The sequence below is a fragment of the Salmo salar genome, chromosome 28 (assembly GCF_965601325.2).
Source record: "Salmo salar chromosome 28, fSalSal1, whole genome shotgun sequence".
NCBI lineage: Eukaryota > Metazoa > Chordata > Actinopteri > Salmoniformes > Salmonidae > Salmo > Salmo salar.
Genome location: NC_138318.1, coordinates 34688022 through 34711075, shown reverse-complemented (window position 1 = coordinate 34711075; position 23054 = coordinate 34688022).

The window sequence follows — 23054 nt, the reverse complement described above, 5'->3', positions numbered from 1 at the left end:
CCTTCAACCTTGTGGCTTGGTTTTTGCTTTGACATGCACTGTTAACTATAAGGTGTTTATCTTTCCAAATCATTTCCAATATATTGAATTTACCACAGGTGGACTCCAATCAAGTTGTAGAAACATCTCAAGAATGATCAATGGAACCAGGACGCACCTGAGCTCAATTTTAGTCTCATAGCAAAGGGTCTGAATACTTTTGTAAATAAGGTATGTATTTTTGGTCTGAAAATAGCTGTGCAGCAATGCTCCCCATCCAACCTGACAGAGCTTGAGAGGATCTGCAGAGAAGAATGGAAGCACTCTCTATTAAAATACAGGTGTGCCAAGGTTGTAGTGTTATACCCAAGAAAACTTGATGCTGTAATTGCTGACAAAGTTGCTTCAACAAAGTACTGACTAAACTAAAGGGTCTGAATACTTATGTAAATGTGATATTTCAGTTTTTTATTCGTAACAAATGTGTAAATATTTCTAAAAACCTATTTTTGCTTTGTCATTACGGGGTATTGTGTGTAGATAACTATTTTTTATATACATTTAGAATGAGGTTGTAATGTAATAAAATGTGGAAAGAATCAAGGGGTCTGAATACTTTCCGAAGGCACTGTATGTGAAGTGACACACACACCTCCCCTGTGCTGACCAAGATATACTCTGGAATAAGTGCTTGCTTCTGGGTAATTCAAATCATGTAAAGACTAGTTAGCTTTTTTTTTTACATCATAGCTAACTGGCTGATTCATCTAACAGCCCAGCCAAGTTGCCATTCTACCTTGCTTAGCCTAGAATGTGATGAGGGAGTGTTTTTGCAGAAAATGAAGGCCTATGCTAAAAACTAATAATAGGGACTGCACTATTTCACTATGTCTGCCTTTCCACTCACAGCCCCTGTCATCCCAAATACAGGTTGAAAATGCCAGATTTTGACATTGACAAGTGCCTAAATTGGAACACATTGGCTGTACAGTAACATGCTATACACGAAGTCAGAGCTCAGGGTCTCTGCTTCACAGCTCTGTTTGGGTTTCAGCTGTTGTGAACTTGAGAACCTCGCGTGACAAGAAGATTCACCCATTCCTCCTGCTAATCGGGCTACTTGTGCATATTTGTTGTCGTCTGAAAACAACTAAAAGTTGAGTATTATAATAAATACCGCTTTGATGTCATACTAAGCAAACCACACAGCCGTAAGTAACCCATACCATTTACAGAATCAACATTTATGATCGCTATGTTTGATCGGCAGTTACAATGTTGACATGTGTTATACCCTGGGTTGTCCTGAACATAATGAGCCTATGTTTGTCGTATTGTGAAGAAAATAAGCCGCGGAACACGGAACCCGGAACACGGACGCGGGAACACGGAACACGCACTTGAACGCACTCATGACTCAATTCTATGTACACCAAAATGACCATCAGTTTGTCTGAAGTGCCTTTTGAAAGCCTAACAGTCTTGTGTCAGGTGAACTGTTGTGTCCTCACCTTTAGTCTAATCATTTCCCCATAATCCACAAGTTGTTCTTTCAATTGCTACCATAGTATATGTTTACATACATATGCTTTTTATAAAGATGAATAACACATTTTTTCGAAACAAATAAGATCAGTTAGTTAGATTTTTTTTTGCACCCATTTCTGAAATGGTTGTTCCAGTTTAAACGGCTTAGGTAGTCTCCTCACAATGTTCCTAACCCTGACTGTCGCCACGTTTTGTTATGCGAGTAAAGTCATGAAATGGTATAAATGCTGACAGATCATTTGTTACTTGGTAGAAACATTTAGTCAACAACAAAAATGATCCATGATAATCTCCTCATGTAGACTAGCCTACCAGCACGGTACCTGCCAGCTGTAAAAATGAAAAATGTTCAAGCACTAATTCTTCACGCACTGATTTTTTTTTTATCCACAAGAATATAGTCTATTTGGTGGAAACACACTAGTGGTGGGAAAATGCACATATTTTAGAATATTCACATGAATCTGCTGTCAATTGGATGGAAACTTGGCTAGACGTTATGAATGGCTAGACGTTATGAATGGCTAGACGTTATGAATGGCTAGACACTATGAATGGCTAGACACTATGAATGGCTAGACACTATGAATGGCTAGACACTATGAATGGTTAGACACTATGAATGGCTAGACACTATGAATGGTTAGACACTATGAATGGCTAGACACTATGAATGGCTAGACACTATGAATGGCTAGACACTATGAATGGCTAGACACTATGAATGGCTAGACACTATGAATGGCTAGACGTTATGAATGGCTAGACACTATGAATGGCTAGACACTATGAATGGCTAGACGTTATGAATGGCTAGACACTATGAATGGCTAGACACTATGAATGGCTAGACACTATGAATGGCTAGACACTATGAATGGCTAGACACTATGAATGGCTAGACACTATGAATGGCTAGACACTATGAATGGCTAGACACTATGAATGGCTAGACGTTATGAATGGCTAGACACTATGAATGGCTAGACACTATGAATGGCTAGACACTATGAATGGCTAGACACTATGAATGGCTAGACACTATGAATGGCTAGACACTATGAATGGCTAGACACTATGAATGGCTAGACACTATGAATGGCTAGACACTATGAATGGCTAGACACTATGAATGGCTAGACGTTATGAATGGCTAGACACTATGAATGGCTAGACACTATGAATGGCTAGACACTATGAATGGCTAGACACTATGAATGGCTAGACACTATGAATGGCTAGACACTATGAATGGCTAGACACTATGAATGGCTAGACACTATGAATGGCTAGACACTATGAATGGCTAGACGTTATGAATGGCTAGACACTATGAATGGCTAGACACTATGAATGGCTAGACGTTATGAATGGCTAGACACTATGAATGGCTAGACACTATGAATGGCTAGACACTATGAATGGCTAGACACTATGAATGGCTAGACACTATGAATGGCTAGACACTATGAATGGTTAGACGTTATGAATGGCTAGACACTATGAATGGCTAGACACTATGAATGGCTAGACACTATGAATGGCTAGACACTATGAATGGCTAGACGTTATGAATGGCTAGACACTATGAATGGCTAGACACTATGAATGGCTAGACGTTATGAATGGCTAGACACTATGAATGGCTAGACACTATGAATGGCTAGACACTATGAATGGCTAGACACTATGAATGGCTAGACGTTATGAATGGTTAGACACTATGAATGGCTAGACACTATGAATGGCTAGACACTATGAATGGTTAGACACTATGAATGGCTAGACACTATGAATGGCTAGACACTATGAATGGCTAGACACTATGAATGGCTAGACACTATGAATGGCTAGACACTATGAATGGCTAGACGTTATGAATGGCTAGACACTATGAATGGCTAGACACTATGAATGGCTAGACACTATGAATGGCTAGACACTATGAATGGCTAGACGTTATGAATGGTTAGACACTATGAATGGCTAGACACTATGAATGGCTAGACACTATGAATGGTTAGACACTATGAATGGCTAGACACTATGAATGGCTAGACACTATGAATGGCTAGACACTATGAATGGCTAGACACTATGAATGGCTAGACACTATGAATGGCTAGACGTTATGAATGGCTAGACACTATGAATGGCTAGACACTATGAATGGCTAGACACTATGAATGGCTAGACACTATGAATGGCTAGACACTATGAATGGCTAGACACTATGAATGGCTAGACACTATGAATGGTTAGACACTATGAATGGCTAGACGTTATGAATGGCTAGACACTATGAATGGCTAGACACTATGAATGGCTAGACACTATGAATGGCTAGACGTTATGAATGGCTAGACACTATGAATGGCTAGACACTATGAATGGCTAGACACTATGAATGGCTAGACACTATGAATGGCTAGACACTATGAATGGCTAGACACTATGAATGGCTAGACGTTATGAATGGTTAGACACTATGAATGCAGGTTACGGGTGAATAACAATTCCAACTGTTGGGTATCCTAACTCTGGCTGGATACCAATAGGAATTACAAACCATTTTGCAAGCAAGCATAATATGACTTGCAGGTAAGGTTGCAAAATTCTGGTAATTTTCCCAAGTTTTCCAGCAATCATTTGTTGAAAGATTCCTGGAAATGGGAGGGAATAAGCAGGAACACCTTCAACCAGGATTTGTTATTTTATTTTAATTGTCTGTGATAAGGCATATCTGCTGAGAGATTAGTAGTGTTAGGTTCTAATTATCAGAGTCAGAACTCGACGGACACTATGAAAGCTTAAACCAAGTTTATTCGTCCATTGGGTCAATACAGCTGCATCAGACAAAGACATGGTTCCACCACTGATGGTATATTTACTCCAGTTTGGGGTGGAATCTCCTCCTTCTCTCTAACCATTAGATCTCTGTTGCTAGGCAGAAAATGAAGTGACACGGGCAATAAACTGCTCCTTCTCCCTTAACGTGACCTGACCTGACCTCGACCCCCTTCCTCACTAATCCCCAGCTCTAATTAATTCCCAGTACATTCCAAGCTTAATTGCGTCCACCATATACATTCCCCTCCTTCCCTCAGATTATGAATAAGTATATTTCAGTCAATTAGTCAAGAAATCTGACCCAACAGTCCCTCTTCTTGAACAATAGCTTCCTACTGTTCAAGTTACATAAACCTGGAAATTACTTATAAACGAACAAACAATGATAAAAAAACATGAACCAAAAAAAACCATGATTAACATTCACAGTGAGTTTTACAAACTCAGAGACATATGGCCTCTGTTCTAAAGACACACCATACAAACTCAGAGAGGTATGGCCTCTGTTCTAAAGACACACCATACAAACTCAGAGAGGTATGGCCTCTGTTCTAAAGACACACCATACAAACTCAGAGACATATGGCCTCTGTTCTATAGTCACACCATACAAACTCAGAGAGGTATGGCCTCTGTTCTATAGTCACACCATACAAACTCAGAGACATATGGCCTCTGTTCTAAAGACACACCATACAAACTCAGAGAGGTATGGCCTCTGTTCTAAAGACACACCATACAAACTCAGAGAGGTATGGCCTCTGTTCTAAAGACACACCATACAAACTCAGAGACATATGGCCTCTGTTCTATAGTCACACCATACAAACTCAGAGAGGTATGGCCTCTGTTCTATAGTCACACCATACAAACTCAGAGACATATGGCCTCTGTTCTATAGTCACACTATACAAACTCAGAGACATATGGCCTCTGTTCTATAGTCACACCATACAAACTCAGAGACGTATGGCCTCTGTTCTATAGTCACACCATACAAACTCAGAGACATATGGCCTCTGTTCTATAGTCACACCATACAAACTCAGAGAGGTATGGCCTCTGTTCTATAGTCACACCATACAAACTCAGAGACATATGGCCTCTGTTCTAAAGTCACACCATACAAACTCAGAGACATATGGCCTCTGTTCTATAGTCACACCATACAAACTCAGAGAGGTATGGCCTCTGTTCTATAGTCACACCATACAAACTCAGAGACATATGGCCTCTGTTCTATAGTCACACTATACAAACTCAGAGACATATGGCCTCTGTTCTATAGTCACACCATACAAACTCAGAGACATATGGCCTCTGTTCTATAGTCACACTATACAAACTCAGAGACATATGGCCTCTGTTCTATAGTCACACCATACAAACTCAGAGACATATGGCCTCTGTTCTATAGTCACACCATACAAACTCAGAGAGGTATGGCCTCTGTTCTATAGTCACACCATACAAACTCAGAGACATATGGCCTCTGTTCTAAAGTCACACCATACAAACTCAGAGACATATGGCCTCTGTTCTATAGTCACACCATACAAACTCAGAGAGGTATGGCCTCTGTTCTATAGTCACACCATACAAACTCAGAGACATATGGCCTCTGTTCTATAGTCACACTATACAAACTCAGAGACATATGGCCTCTGTTCTATAGTCACACCATACAAACTCAGAGACATATGGCCTCTGTTCTATAGTCACACTATACAAACTCAGAGACATATGGCCTCTGTTCTATAGTCACACCATACAAACTCAGAGACGTATGGCCTCTGTTCTATAGTCACACCATACAAACTCAGAGACATATGGCCTCTGTTCTAAAGTCACACCATACAAACTCAGAGACATATGGCCTCTGTTCTATAGTCACACCATACAAACTCAGAGAGGTATGGCCTCTGTTCTATAGTCACACCATACAAACTCAGAGACATATGGCCTCTGTTCTATAGTCACACTATACAAACTCAGAGACATATGGCCTCTGTTCTATAGTCACACCATACAAACTCAGAGACATATGGCCTCTGTTCTATAGTCACACCATACAAACTCAGAGAGGTATGGCCTCTGTTCTATAGTCACACCATACAAACTCAGAGACATATGGCCTCTGTTCTATAGTCACACTATACAAACTCAGAGAGGTATGGCCTCTGTTCTATAGTCACACCATACAAACTCAGAGACATATGGCCTCTGTTCTATAGTCACACTATACAAACTCAGAGACATATGGCCTCTGTTCTATAGTCACACCATACAAACTCAGAGAGGTATGGCCTCTGTTCTATAGTCACACCATACAAACTCAGAGACGTATGGCCTCTGTTCTATAGTCACACCATACAAACTCAGAGACATATGGCCTCTGTTCTATAGTCACACCATACAAACTCAGAGAGGTATGGCCTCTGTTCTATAGTCACACCATACAAACTCAGAGACATATGGCCTCTGTTCTATAGTCACACCATACAAACTCAGAGACGTATGGCCTCTGTTCTATAGTCACACCATACAAACTCAGAGACATATGGCCTCTGTTCTATAGTCACACCAAGCACACTCTTATTTCCATTTCTCATAGAACACTGATAATAACATGTCCACTGGAGCTGTCAACTTCTTCCATTTCAACGTTCTCCTTCTGGTTCCTAAGAGAGTGATTGCACAAGACTTGAAAAACAAAAAGAAACACAAAACATAACAGTATTAACAAGGTGGTAAGCTATGCATAATTATATAGGCATGAAAACCCAAAGTCTGATAACATGACAATTCCCACTCTCTCTTCACCTGGCTCTATGCCTTCAGGATACTTTTCTGCTGGATTCCACAGAAATGAACGCCCTAGAAAACCTCCTCATGCTTTCACCCAGTCTTCCCCTTTCCGGCCACAGGCTCCGAGAGGTGTTCCCAAGCCATGTCATTTTCACTTTGTTCCCCCATCTCCTTCTTCCTCCATTGCCACCTGATAGGCACGTCACCTGATAGGCAAGTGCGCATCCCTAATCAGCTTTGTATCTAAGTTTCACATCAATGCCTTCAGAGTGTTGTCCAGAGTACAATTACACCGACATCTATCCTTGTTTCTGTATGTTCAGAATCAGTATCCGCCCTGTGTGTGTGTGTGTGTGTGTGTGTGTGTGTGTGTGTGTGTGTGTGTGTGTGTGAGTGTGTGTGTGTGTGTGTGTGTGTGTGTGTGTGTGTGTGTGTGTGTGTCAAGACCCCCCTAGCACCTCTTCTTCCTCCCACGCACCCCCAACCCCCCCCCCAGCCCCGGCCCAGCCTGATTGATAGCGACCCATGCCTGTGCACGATCATTGGCTCTGGGGTTCATTACGTGCTTGACTGAGCCTGTGATGGGAGAGGTGAGGGGGCGGTACGTAGAGTTATATTACATATGGTGATTATGAAGAGCCCCCTGCTTCACTCTGACGACCCCCATCTATCTCCAACCCCCCCTGCTGTGTACTATAATCTGCAGTCCTACCACAGCACAGCCATAATGGAGCAAATCATCGGTAGAACCCGTGGGTCTAGTGGCCCCCACCAATCTCTGATCCCCCTCAACCCACCTCACCACCCTAACCTACATGACACAGCAGGGCAGCCATATTAGAACAGATGGACAGTTCGTCAGGCACATGGTTGGCCACACATACAGTCATGGACAAAAATATTGGTACCCTTGCACTTTCTTCCAGAAAAACATTTGAAAGAAATAAATAACTTTAGGTATCCACATATGTATGTCTTTGTGTTGCAGTTGAACAAAACAAATCTGAATAATTTACTAAAATGTTAGCTTATTCAACAAAATAAATCCTAAAAAGGTCCGGACAATATTATCGGCACCTTCTAGAATTAGTTCGAAATAATGAGATTTCAAGCAGGTGATTCATCTTTACTTTGGAATTGAAATCACCTGTGGTGAGTTTCCACCGTATGTAATGTTATCAAGAAGTTTAAGGCCCATACCACTGTAGCCAACCTCCCTGGATGTGGCCACAAGAGAGAACTTGATGGAATATTGCAGCAAAGGTGTCACGTCCTGGCCAGTATATAAAGTTAATTGTTTTGTAGTTTGGTCAGGGCGTGGCAGAGGGTATTTGTTTTATGTGGTTCGGGGTGGTGTGTTTGTTAAAAGGGTGTTTGGTTTAGTATTTCCGGGTTTTGGTTTATGTCTAGGTAGTTCTATGTGGAGTCTAGTGAGTGTATGTCTATGTTTGGTTAATTGGGGTTGGGACTCTCAGTTGAAGGCAGGTGTTGTCTATCTGCCTTTGATTGAGAGTCCCATATATTAGGGTGTGTTTGTGATTTGTGGGTGATTGTTCTGTGTTGAGCTTTGCTTTGCCAGACTGTTTGTTAGTTGTTCGTTTTTCGGTTTTGTTATTTTGTATGTTCATTTTTGAAGATAATTAAAAATCAAGATGAGCATTCACGTACCTGCTGCGTTTTGGTCCTCTTCTCTCCAGTACGACATTTTTAAGGATGAGTACAACTTATTGTATGACAGAATCACCCACCACTCAAGGACCAAGCAGCAGAAGAAGGAGCAGAGGGAATTCGAGTTGGACTGGCGGGAGAAATGGACCTGGGAGGAAGTTCTGGACGGGGCCGGACCTTGGCACCAGGCTGGGGATTATCGACGCCCGCAGTGGGAAATTGAGGCAGCCAAGGCAGAGAGGCGGTGGTACGAGGCCAAGTACGCGCTGAAGGAGAAGCACGAGAGGCACCCCCAAGAAAATTTTTGGGGGGGGCACACAGGTAGTTTGGCTAGGCGTAAGAAGAGCCGGAAGCCAGCTACCCGTGGTTATATGGAGTAGCGTATGGGGTCGAGAGCGCTATGTTTGGCTGAGGAGCGCACTCTCACCCATACGCACGCACAGTCCGGTGCGCGTTATTCCAGCCCCTCGCAGGTGCCGTGCTAGAGCGGGCATCCAGCCTGGTAGGAGGATGCCTGCGCAGCGCATCTGGTCGCCGGTACGCCTCCGAGGACCAGGCTACCCAACTCCCGCTCTACGCACGGCTACCATCAGGCCCCTGCACAGCCCAGTCTGCCCTGTACGAGCACCCCGCTCGTACAGGGCTACTAGTTCCATCCAGCCAAGGCGGGTTGTGCAGGAGGTAAGATCTAGACCGGCTGTGCGCCTCCATAGCCCTGGGTTTCCAGCTCCTGTCTCTCGTGCGGACCCGGAAGTGCGTCCACCCAGTCCGACTCGTCCTGTTCCCGCTCCCCGCACTAAACTGCAAGTGCGTAAACCCAGCCTCGCCAGTCAACAGTCATCATCAGAGCTGCCCGCCAGTCAACAGTCATCATCAGAGCTGCCCGCCAGTCAACAGTCGTCGGAGCTGCCCGCCAGTCAACAGTCGTCGGAGCTGCCCGCCAGTCAACAGTCGTCGGAGCTGCCCGCCAGTCAACAGTCGTCGGAGCTGCCCGCCAGTCAACAGTCGTCGGAGCTGCCCGTCAGTCAACAGTCGTCGGAGCTGCCCGTCAGTCAACAGTCGTCGGAGCTGCCCGTCAGTCAACAGTCGTCGGAGCTGCCCGTCAGTCAACAGTCGTCGGAGCTGCCCGTCAGTCAACAGTCGTCGGAGCTGCCCGTCAGTCAACAGTCGTCGGAGCTGCCCGTCAGTCAACAGTCGTCGGAGCTGCCCGTCAGTCAACAGTCGTCGGAGCTGCCCGTCAGTCAACAGTCGTCGGAGCTGCCCGTCAGTCAACAGTCGTCGGAGCTGCCCGTCAGTCAACAGTCGTCGGAGCTGCCCGTCAGTCAACAGTCGTCGGAGTGGTCAGACTGCGCTGAACTGCCGGAGCGGCCAGACTGCGCTGAACTGCCGGAGCGGCCAGACTGCGCTGAACTGCCGGAGCGGCCAGACTGCGCTGAACTGCCGGAGCGGCCAGACTGCCCTGAACTGCCGGAGCGGCCAGACTGCCCAGACTGTCCCGAGTTGCCAGACTGCCCAGACTGTCCCGAGTTGCCAGACTGCCCAGACTGTCCCGAGTTGCCAGACTGCCCAGACTGTCCCGAGTTGCCAGACTGCCCAGACTGTCCCGACTTGCCAGACTGCCCAGACTGTCCCGAGTTGCCAGACTGCCCAGACTGTCCCGAGTTGCCAGACTGCCCCGAGTTGCCAGACTGCCCCAAGTTGCCAGACTGCCCCGAGTTGCCAGACTGCCCCGAGTTGCCAGACTGCCCCGAGTTGCCAGACTGTCCCGAGTTGCCAGACTGCCCAGACTGTCCCGAGTTGCCAGACTGCCCAGACTGTCCCGAGTTGCCAGACTGCCCAGACTGCCCAGACTGTCCCGAGCTGCCAGACTGCCCAGACTGTCCCGAGCTGCCAGACTGCCCAGACTGTCCCGAGTTGCCAGACTGCCCAGACTGTCCCGAGTTGCCAGACTGCCCAGACTGTCCCGAGTTGCCAGACTGCCCAGACTGCCCAGACTGTCCCGAGCTACCAGACTGCCCAGACAGCCTGGAACGGCCTGAGCCGGAGCCACCTCCAAAAAATAGGTGGGTTGGGGAGGGGGGGGTGTAGCACAGTGCTGTCGTTGACGGCAGCCACCCTCCCTTCCCTCCCTTTAGTAAGGGGGAATTTTTCTTTTGGGTATTGTTTGGGGTTATTTTTTTTTGTTAAGGTGCTTCCGGGGTAGCACCTTTAAGGGGGGGTACTGTCACGTCCTGGCCAGTATATAAAGTTAATTGTTTTGTAGTTTGGTCAGGGCGTGGCAGAGGGTATTTGTTTTATGTGGTTCGGGGTGGTGTGTTTGTTAAAAGGGTGTTTGGTTTAGTATTTCCGGGTTTTGGTTTATGTCTAGGTAGTTCTATGTGGAGTCTAGTGAGTGTATGTCTATGTTTGGTTAATTCGGTTGGGACTCTCAGTTGAAGGCAGGTGTTGTCTATCTGCCTTTGATTGAGAGTCCCATATATTAGGGTGTGTTTGTGTTTGTGATTTGTGGGTGATTGTTCTGTGTTGAGCTTTGCTTTGCCAGACTGTTTGTTAGTTGTTCGTTTTTCGGTTTTGTTATTTTGTATGTTCATTTTTGAAGATAATTAAAAATCAAGATGAGCATTCACGTACCTGCTGCGTTTTGGTCCTCATTCACCGACAACAACCGTGACAAAAGGATTGTTCGAATGGTGGAGAAAGCATCTCGATCAACTGCCACATAGATTCAAGCTGACCTTCAGAAACAAGGTAAGACAGTTTCAACTCGCACCATCCGTCGCTAACTCATTGAAAGGGGGTTATATGGTAGGAGACCCAGAAGGAGCCCACTGATGAAAGAGACATAAGAAAGCCTGGCTGCAATGTGTCAAAACAAACCAGAACAAGTCAATATCTGTCACGACTTCCGCCGAAGTTGGTGCCTCTCCTTGTCCATTTGTTATGTCTTCATTGTTCACACCTGGTTCCCATTTCGTTATGATTACTTCCCTATTTAAACCCTCTGATATTCATGATGTTTTGTGCGTTATTGTTTTACTGTTGGTCGTGTTCGTTGTATGTATAGTTATTGTTTTATCCCGGCGTGGATTTTGTATGATGAACTTTTCCTAGAGTAAAGATGTATGTTTTACTCAGTTCAGTGTCCTGCGATTGACTCTATTTCTCATCTCCTATACACGGACACTGACAATATCCTTCTGGGAGAATGTCCTGTGAACCGATGAGACCAAATTACAGCTTTTTGGTAAAGCACACCATCTTTATGTTTACAGAAAACAAAAGTAAGCATTCAAAGAAAATAACACCTTCCCTATAGTTAAATTTATGAACATCTAGGCCATGTGCTGTTATAATCTCCACCCGGCACAGCCAGAAGAGGACTGGCCACCCCTCATAGCCTGGTTCCTCTCTAGGTTTCTTCCTAGGTTTTGGCCTTTCTAGGGAGTTTTTCCTAGCCACCGTGCTTCTACACCTGCATTGCTTGCTGTTTGTGGTTTTAGGCTGGGTTTCTGTACAGCACTTTGTGATATCAGCTGATGTAAGAAGGGCTATATAAATACATTTGATTTGATTTAAATATGGAGAAGTTCCAGTGATGTTTTGGTGTTGCTTTGCTGCCGTTGGCACTGGGTGCCTTGAATATGTGCATGGCATCATGAAATCAGGAGAATACCAAGGTATTTTGGAGCGCAATGTCGGACCCAGTGTCAGAAAGCTGGGCCTCCGTCGAAAGTCATGGGTCTTCCAGCGGGACAATGATACCAAACACTTTAAAAAGCACCCAGGAATGGTTCAAGACAAAACGCTGGACTGTTCTGAAGTGGTCATCAATGAGTCCAGATCTAAATCCCATAGAAAACTGATGTAGAGATCTGAAAACGGCAGCTGAGAGAAGGCACCCTTCAAAACTTGGAGAACTGGAGCAGTTTGCACAAGAGGAGTGGGCCAAACGAATTACCTACTTTGCATAATGTATGTAAGAAGCTAATACAGTGCCCTCTGTAATTATTGGGACAGTGAAGCATTGTTTCTTCTCATGGCTTTAAAGTAAAAATGTTGGATTTGTAATCAAACGACTATGAGGCTAAAGTGCAGACTGTCAGCTTTAATTAGAGTTTTTTTTAATCCATATATCCGGTGAACCCCTCCATTTTAGGGGACCAGAAGTACTGGGACAAATCCACCTACACTATGTGTCCAACCTATTCAAGTAATAGAAAGTAAAGTACTTGGTTCCATATTCATGGTAGCATCCACATTAATGTAGACGTGTTTAGCAATATATTGTATTCTTATTTACAATAAAAGTGACTCCAAAATGACACAATACATTATTTACCATTCATTTCTATTGGGCACAAAATAATCTGAAACACAACCAAAACAAACAGCAAATGCATCCAACACATTTGTAGAGTCACACGCTTGATGTAGTCATTCAGTGCTATGAATACAGGACCAAATAGTTCACTTTTACGTACTTTAACACACAAATTTGGCCCAATACTTTTGGTCCGAAAAAATGTTGGGAATTTGTACAAAACGTGCTGTAATTACTAAACGGTTCACCGGATATGGGTGAAAATACCCTCAAATTAAAGCTGACAGTCTGCACTTTAACCTCATGGTCATTGTTTGATTTCATTACAAACATTTTGAGTATAGAACCAAAATAAGAAAACATTCTTTAATTCCCAATAATTATGGAGGGCACTCTATTAGTGGTCCTACTGTATGTAGCTGTATTAGTGGTCCTACTGTATGTAGCTGTATTAGTGGTCCTACTGTATGTAACTGTATTAGTGGTTCTACTGTATGTAGCTGTATTAGTGGTCCTACTGTATTATTGGTCCTACTGTATGTAACTGTATTAGTGGTCCTACTGTAGTAAGCTGTATTAGTGGTCCTACTGTATGTAGCTGTATTAGTGGTCCTACTGTATGTAGATGTATTAGTGGTCCTACTGTATTATTGGTCCTACTGTATGTAACTGTATTAGTGGTCCTACTGTATGTAGCTGTATTAGTGGTTCTACTGTATGTAGCTGTATTAGTGATCCTACTGTATTAGTGGTCCTACTGTATGTAACTGTATTAGTGGTCCTACTGTATGTAGCTGTATTAGTGGTCTTACTGTATGTAGCTGTATTAGTGGTCTTACTGTATGTAACTATATTAGTGGTCCTACTGTAGTAAGCTGTATTAGTGGTCCTACTGTATGTAGCTGTATTAGTGGTCCTACTGTATGTAGCTGTATCAGTGGTCCTACTGTATGTGACTGTAGTAGTGGTCCTACTGTATGTAGCTGCATTAGTGGTCCTACTGTATGTAACTGTATTAGTGGTCCTACTGTATGTAGCTGTATTAGTGGTCGTACTGTACGTAGATGTATTAGTGGTCCTACTGTATGTAGCTGTATTAGTGGTCCTACTGTATGTAGCTGTATTAGTGGTCCTACTGTATGTAACTGTATTAGTAGTCCTACTGTATGTAACTGTAGTAGTGGTCCTACTGTATTAGTAGTCCTACTGTATGTAACTGTATTAGTGGTCCTACTGTATTAGTGGTCCTACTGTATGTAGCTGTATTAGTGGTCCTACTGTATGTAACTGTATTAGTGGTCCTACTGTATGTAGATGTATTAGTGGTCCTACTGTATGTAACTGTATTAGTGGTCCTACTGTATGTAGCTGTATTAGTGGTCCTACTGTATGTAGATGTATTAGTGGTCCTACTGTATGTAGATGTATTAGTGGTCCTACTGTACGTAGATGTATTAGTGGTCCTACTCTACGTAGCTGTATTAGTGGTCCTACTGTATGTAGCTGTATTAGTGGTCCTACTGTATGTAGCTGTATTAGTGGTCCTACTGTATGTAGCTGTATTAGTGGTCCTACTGTATGTAGCTTTGTTAGTGGTCCTACTGTATGTAACTGTATTAGTGATCCTACTGCAAGTAGCTGTATTAGTGGTCCTACAGTATTAGTGGTCCTACTGTATGTAACTGTATTAGTGGTCTTACTGTATGTAACTGTATTAGTGGTCCTACTGTATGTAGCTGTGTTAGTGGTCCTACTGTATTAGTGGTCCTACTGTATGTAACTGTATTAGTGGTTCTACTGCATTAGTGGTCCTACTGTATGTAACTGTATTAGTGGTCCTACTGTATTAGTGGTCCTACTGTATGTAGCTGTATTAGTGGTCCTACTGTATGTAACTGTATTAGTGGTGCTACTGTATGTAGCTGTATTAGTGTCCTACTGTATGTAACTGTATTAGTGGTTCTACTGTATGTAGCTGTATTAGTGGTCCTACTGTATGTAGCTGTATTAGTGGTCCTACTGTATGTAGATGTATTAGTGGTCCTACTGTATGGAGATGTATTAGTGCTCCTACTGTATGTAACTGTATTAGTTGTCCTACTGTATGTAGCTGTATTATTGGTCCTACTGTATGTAGCTGTATTAGTGGTCCTACTGTATTAGTGGTCCTACTGTATGTAACTGTATTAGTGGTCCTACTGTATGTAACTGTATTAGTGGCCCTACTGTATTAGTGTCCTACTGTATGTAACTGTATTAGTGGTCCTACTGTATTAGTGGTCCTACTGTATGTAGCTGTATTAGTGGTCCTACTGTATGTAGCTGTATTAGTGGTCCTACTGTATGTAGCTCTATTAGTGGTCCTACTGTATGTAGCTGTATTAGTGGGCCTACTGTATGTTGCTGTATTAGTGGTCCTACTGTATGTAGCTGTATTAGTGGTCCTACTGTATGTAGCTGTATTAGTGGTCCTACTGTATGTAGCTGTATTAGTGGTCCTACTGTATGTAGCTGTATTAGTGGTCCTACTGTATGTAGATGTATTCGTGGTTCTACTGTATGTAACTGTGTTATTGGTTCTACTGTATTCGTGGTCCTACTGTATGTAGCTGTATTAGTGGTCCTACTGTATGTAACTGTATTAGTGGTCCTACTGTATGTAGCTGTATTAGTGGTCCTACTGTATGTAACTGTATTAGTGCTCCTACTGTATGTAGCTGTATTAGTGGTCCTACTGTATGTAACTGTAGTAGTGGTCCTACTGTATGTATTAGTATTAGTGGTCCTACTGTATGTAACTGTAGTAGTGGTCCTACTGTATGTAACTGTAGTAGTGGTCCTACTGTATGTAACTGTATTAGTGGTCCTACTGTATGTAACTGTATTAGTGGTCCTACTGTATGTAGCTGTATTAGTGGTCCTACTGTATGTAGCTGTATTAGTGGTCCTACTGTATGTAGCTGTATTAGTTGTTCTACTGTATGTAGCTGTATTAGTGGTTCTACTGTATGTAGCTGTATTAGTGGTCCTACTGTATGTAGCTGTATTAGTGGTTCTACTGTATGTAGCTGTATTAGTGGACCTACTGTATGTAACTGTATTAGTGGTCCTACTGTATGTAGCTGTATTAGTGGTCCTACTGTATGTAGCTGTATTAGTGGTCCTACTGTATGTAGCTGTATTAGTGGTTCTACTGTATGTAGATGTATTAGTGGTTCTACTGTATGTAGCTGTATTGGTGGTCCTACTGTATGTAACTGTTTTAGTGGTCCTACTGTATGTAGATGTATTAGTGGTTCTACTGTATGTAGCTGTATTAGTGGTCCTACTGTATGTAACTGTATTAGTGGTCCTACTGTATGTAGCTGTATTAGTGATCCTACTGTATTAGTGGTCCTACTGTATGTAACTGTAGTAGTGGTCCTACTGTATGTAGCTGTATTAGTGGTCCTACTGTATGTAACTGTATTAGTGGTCCTACTGTATGTAGCTGTATTAGTGGTCCTACTGTATGTCTGTATTCATACTGAATCCATCTAAATAATCACCTTGGTTTGCCTGTGTGTCATTTGGTCTGTCTCACGTCCTGGTGTCAGTCTAGGGAGCGTGCAGCTGTATTTGGACTGTATGGTTATGTGCATTCTGATCACAACCTGTGAACGGCTCTAAGACCTCATTAAAGCAGAGTAGAGCAGACGTAGGCAGGCCATAGCACGTTTCAGGACCCAACAGGTGACACTAGGTGACTGAAGGCTTTTACTTTCTATATTGTTTGCCATTGGATATCCTTTCAAATTTCTCTCTCTCTCTCTGTTTCTTTGTTTCTTTATATATCCCAAGATGACCACTTCCCCTCCTTTACCTGTTCTATCTATCCATAGATCAATATCATTTTCTTTATCCCCACCCCTCCCTCTCTGTCCCTCTCCCTCTCTCTTTTTCTTCCCTCATGCTCTCTCTCACTCTTCTCTGTCCATCTCACTCTGTCTCTCTTCCCTCGTGCTCTCCCTCTCTCCTCTCTGTCCATCTCTTTGTCTGTCTTTCTTCCCTCGTGCTCTCCCTCTCTCCTCTCTGTCCATCTCACTCTCTCTCTTCCTTCCTTTGTGCTCTCTCTTTCACTCCTCTCTGTCTCATCTCTCCTCTCCTCCTTCACTCACTCTTACACTCGCCGTAGTGATGAGCTTGCTGCTGGGAGCCCAGTTCTCTTCTTCCTCCTCTTCATATCTTCTTCTTCCTCCTCTCCAGTGGTTGTGTGGGTCGTTACTGTCACCGGCGGCTGCAGTGGTAGGGACCTGGCAGGACAACAGACACGGGGACCTGTGAGACAGGTGGGGAGATACTGTGAAAACCGGCTGTAAAAGGTACAAGTCTTACTTATCCTTTTACCTGATGACACACAGCTAGTTTTGTCTGGCATCACTGTTTTGTCTGGCATCACAGGTTTGTCTGGCATCACTGTTTTGTCTGGCATCACAGGTTTGTCTGGCATCACAGGTTTGTCTGGCATCACAGGTACAACAGATGCTGTCTGTACAAGGGAATAGAGTAGAAGGGAAAAGGCTTCCATGTCATCAAATGTTTATATACACTGGATATCTCTTCAAATCTTTACATATTGGATTCTTAAATGGCTGTTTCACTGTTCTTTGAGGTACAGTTAACAGTCAGTACTGTCTTGTGTTTTATTTGTATTGTTCGTCCTTAAAAGTGAACAGGATTGGAAAGGTTTACACCATGGAGCCTCACCTCCCTCGCAAACAGTGAAATGCTCTTCTGTCTTCTATTCTTTCTCCGATCTTCATCTGAAAATGGTGATATCACCCATTACACACAAAACCAATGAGGGTTCCTCAAGGGTTCTTTAGGAAGGATGATGGTTCTAGAATGATGATTCTGGAACCATACTGACCCAAAGAACCCTTTAAGCCCTTCAGTGGTTCTTTACAGTTCAGAAAAGTGTTCTTTTAAATTTTAGCAATAGTTAAAATGTAGAGGTGGCTCATAAGAATATTTTGTGGCGTGGTTTGCTCACAGCTCTTTTTGTGCAACCGAGAGTGAGAGTGTCATTCCGGTTAATCTACTCTGTTGTGTTACGCTATTACATGTTATATACGACTATGACCAGTGATGGTGTCTCGTGAAAGACTTGTGTATGGCCTTGTGTCACTTGAGAACGGCTACTGAGGTAGTAGTTCTCTCTTCTCTCCTCAGAGACCCCCAGCTGTTCCAGAGCTAGCACACCTGATTCAACTTGGTAATAAAACACAATGGAATTTTAACAATATAACACAGCTATTAAACCAGAATAAAAGTGCTGTATCATTCTACATAGAACCTGAGATTGAGAATGGTTCTTAAGGCTCCCGAGTGGCGCAGCGTTCTAAGTCACTGCATCTCAGTGCTAGAGGCGTCACTACAGACCCTGGTTCGATTCCAGGCCGTATCACAACCGGCCGTGATTGGGAGTCCCATAAGGCGGCGCACAATTGGCCCAGCGTCGTCCGGATTTGGCCGGGGTAGGCCGTCATTGTAAAATAAGAATTTGTACTTAACTGACTTGCCTAGGTTACATTTAATTCAAATAAACATTTACAGGAGGTTAGGTTTTCAGTGTGTACATATGACTAACAGCCTCCTATAAAGAACCTTTCTCAATCTCAAAAGTTATTTGTAGAACGATAAAGCATTTTTATTCTGGTTTAATAGCTGTGTTATATTGTTAAAATTCCATTGTGCTGTATTAACAAGTTGAAATCAGGTGAACCATTGGTTTCCAGTGTGTATTTATGACTAACAACCTCCTCGTAAGTAGACACTGACCTAGCACAGAATGTGTCAGGCTTAGATAGTTTTATATTTGACTATTCAGTATATACGGACTCCTGTTGTCACGTCCTGACCATAGAAAGCTGTTATTTTCTATGGTAGAGTAGGTCAGGGCGTGACAGGGGGGTTTCTCTAGTTTAGATTTTCTATGTTGTGATGTTCTAGTTTTGTATTTCTATGTTGGGCTTTGTGTGGGATGATCTCCAATTAGAGGCAGCTGGTCATCGTTGTCTCTAATTGGAGATCATACTTAAGTAGGTGTTTTTCCCACCTGGGTTTGTGTGAGATTGATTTTGAGTAAGTGTATGTTAACGCTTCGTCACGGTTTGTTGTTTTTGTTCATTCAGTTTATTTTGTATGTATTGCATAGTTTCACAGTTCAATAAAATATGTGGAACGATAATCACGCTGCACTTTGGTCCACTTCATCCTACGACAACCGTGACACCTGTAATAAAGAACATCTTGCAACAACAACAACAAAAATAATCTAAACATCCACAGGTGATTCTTGGAATCAGAGAGTAATGGTCTAAAAAATAATGAATTATATCCACAAGATAAAATGACTAAGTGATACAAATACAGTCACTTTATAGTGCATGCACTTTTTAAGAGGCTTTTAAGTAAAACCAATATCTAGTGTGCTTTCCATTGATCTAGAGGCTTTTAAGTCAAACATATCTAGTGCAGTTTCCATTGATCTAGAGGGTTTTAAGTAAAACCAGTATTGGTGTCTGGACTTTGATTTGTATATCGTTCAATGCTTTTCTGTGGATACGTCTACCTCTTGAAGAAGATCTTGTACCATGGAGAGGATAGCAGGTTTATTGCCTGGCGACGGCTAGCTACTGTAATAATTGCCGTGTCGGTGTGGTCTCTCATAACTGATCTTTCTCACTTCTTGTCCTAATATGAGAAAACAGACCTGGGTCGTGTTCATTAAGGCACAACGTTAAAGAAAGTATTTTGCATAGGAAAAGAAAGTCCAGGTAGTCTCTCCTTGTTTCAATCCGTAGACATTTCATGCCTAATGAATATGGCCTTGCATCAAGTGTTTTGCCTTGTACCAGGAATATCTGCAATGCCTGGTTTTACACAGGTCGAACGGATCGATAGCTAGAAGGGAAAATGTGGGTTTTGTATTCCTGTCAGCCCTACTGGGAGCCCACGTTCTCCTAATAAACACCTGGATACCAGGATGCATCCCAAATGGCACACTATGCCCTACCTACAGTGCCTTGAGAAAGTATTCACCCCCTTGGCATTTTTCCTATTTTGTTGCCTTACAACCTGGAACTAAAATTGATTTTTTTGGTGGGATTGTATCATTTGATTTACACAACATGCCTACCACTTTGAAAATGCTAAATATTTTTTTTATTGTGAAACACACAAGAAAAAGACAAAACAATTGAAAACTAGAGCGTGCATAACTATTCACCCCCAAAAAGTCAGTACTTTGTAGAGCCACCTTTTGCAGCAATTACAGCTGCAAGTCTCTTGGGGTATGTCTCTATAAGCTTGGCACATCTAGCCACTGGGATTTCTGCCCATTCTTCAAGGCAAAACTGCTCCAGCTCCTTCAAGTTGGATGGGTTCCTGCTGGTGTACAGCAATCTTTAAGTCATATCACAGATTCTCAATTGGATTGAGGTCTGGGCTTCGACTAGGCTATTCCAAGACATTTAAATATTTCCCCTTAAACCACTCGAGTGTTGCTTTAGCAGTATGATTAGAGTCATTGTCCTGCTGGAAGGTGAACCTCCGTCCCAGTCTCAAATCTCAGGAAGACTGAAACAGGTTTCCCTCAAGAATTTCCCTGTATTTAGCGCCATCCATCATTCCTTCAATTCTGACCGGTTTCCCAGTCCCTGCCGATGAAAAACATCCCCACAGCATGATGCTGCCACGTGGTGTTCTTGTGGTGATGAGAGGTGTTGGGTTTGTGCCAGACATAGGGTTTTCCTTGATGGCCAAAAAGCTACATTTTAGTCTCATCTGACTAGAGTACCTTCTTCCATATGTTTGGGGGGTCTCCCCCATGCCTTTTGGCGAACACAAAACATGTTTGCTTATTTTTTTTCTTTAAGCAATGGCTTTAAGCAATGGCTTTTTTTCTGGCCACTCTTCCATAAAGCCCAGCTCTGTGGAGTGTACGGCATCAAGTGGTCCTATGGACAGATACTCCAATCTCCGCTGTGGAGCTTTGCAGCTCCTTCAGGGTTATCTTTGGTCTCTTTGTTGCCTCTCTGATTAATGCCCTCCTTGCCTGGTCCGTGAGTTTTCATGGGCAGCCCTCTCTTGGCAGGTTTGTTGTGGTGACATATTCTTTCCATATTCTTTTTAATAATGGATTTAATGGTGCTCAGTGGGATGTTCAAAGTTTCAGATATTTTTTTATAACCCAACCCTGATCTGTACTTCTCCACAACATTGTCCCTGACCTGTTTGGAGAGCTCCTTGGTCTTCATGGTGCCTCTTGCTTGGTGGTGTTGCAGACTCTGGGGCCTTTCAGAACAGGTGTATGTATACTGAGATCATGTGGCAGATCATGTGACACTTAGACTGAACACAGGTGGACTTTATTGTGACTTCCGAAGGTAATTGGTTGCACCAGATCTTATTTAGGGGCTCCACAGCAAAGGGGGGAATACATATGCACACACCACTTCTCTGTTATTTTTAAGCACTTATAAGTACTCAGGGCACACCTCTGGAGCGAGCTACAGATAGCCAGTGGTAATGTCTTGAGAGCCAGGAGTTAATTTATGCCCACTGCTGCCTCTGTGCCGAGACTGGCGGAGCTGACTGCTGAAGAGAAGCAATTTAATGAAGAACTCATTACAGCATATCTCGCTAGTAGATTATGAATCATTACAGCATATCTCACTAGTAGATTATGAGTCATTACAGCATACAGCAATATAGTACTGCCAAAGACAAGTGAAATTATACCTGTCTCTAAAGCACAAAATAAATGATCAAAATAAAAAATGTCTTGCTTCCATTTTAAAGAATTTCTATCCAGGCAACCTGGCAGGATTGAATGAAGTCAAATTGAGAGTAATTTCTGGTGTAAAACACAATGACCTTTCCAATACTACATCAACATTTTTGGAGACAACAAAATGCTGACCGCAGCTCTCTCTCCAGGAGGTGGTGCGGTCTGCCCAACACATCTCCGGCGTCATACTGCTACAGCTCTCTCTCCAGGAGGTGGTGCGGTCTGCCCAACACATCTCCGGCGGCATACTGCTACAGCACCTGGTGTCACAGGAAGGATAAGAAGATCATCAAGGACCTCAGCCACCTGAGCCACGGCCTGTTCACCCCGTTTACCATCCAGAAGGCGAGGTCAGTACAGGTACATCAAAGCTGGGACCGAGAGACTGAAAACCAGCTTCTAATCTCAAGGCCATCAGACTGTTAAATAGTCACCACTAGCCGACCTCCGCCCAGTACACTGCCCTGAACTTTAGTCACTAGCCGGCTACCAGCCAGTTCCTCAACCCTGCACCTTATAGGCTGCTGCCCTATGTACATAGTCATGGAATACTGATCACATTAATAATGTTTACATACTGTTTTACTCATTTTATATGTATATACTGTATTCTAGTCAAGGCTTATCCTATCTATTACTGTACATATAATATTCTATATATTCTACAGATATACTACATATTCTATTAATATACTGTAAATAATGTCTATACATCCCATCACACTATATATATATATATATATATATATATATATATACATACATACATACATACATATAAACTCAGCAAAAAAGAAACGTCCTCTCACTGTCAACTGCTCTTATTTTCAGCAAACTTAAAATGTGTAAATATTTGTATGAACATAACAAGATTCAACAACTGAGACATAAACTGAACAAGTTCCACAGATATGTGACTAACAGAAGTGGAATAATGTGTCCCTGAACAAAGGGGGGGGGGGCTCAAAATCAAAAGTAACAGTCAGTATCTGATGTGGCCACCAGCTGCATTAAGTACTGCAGTGCATCTCCTCCTCATGGACTGCA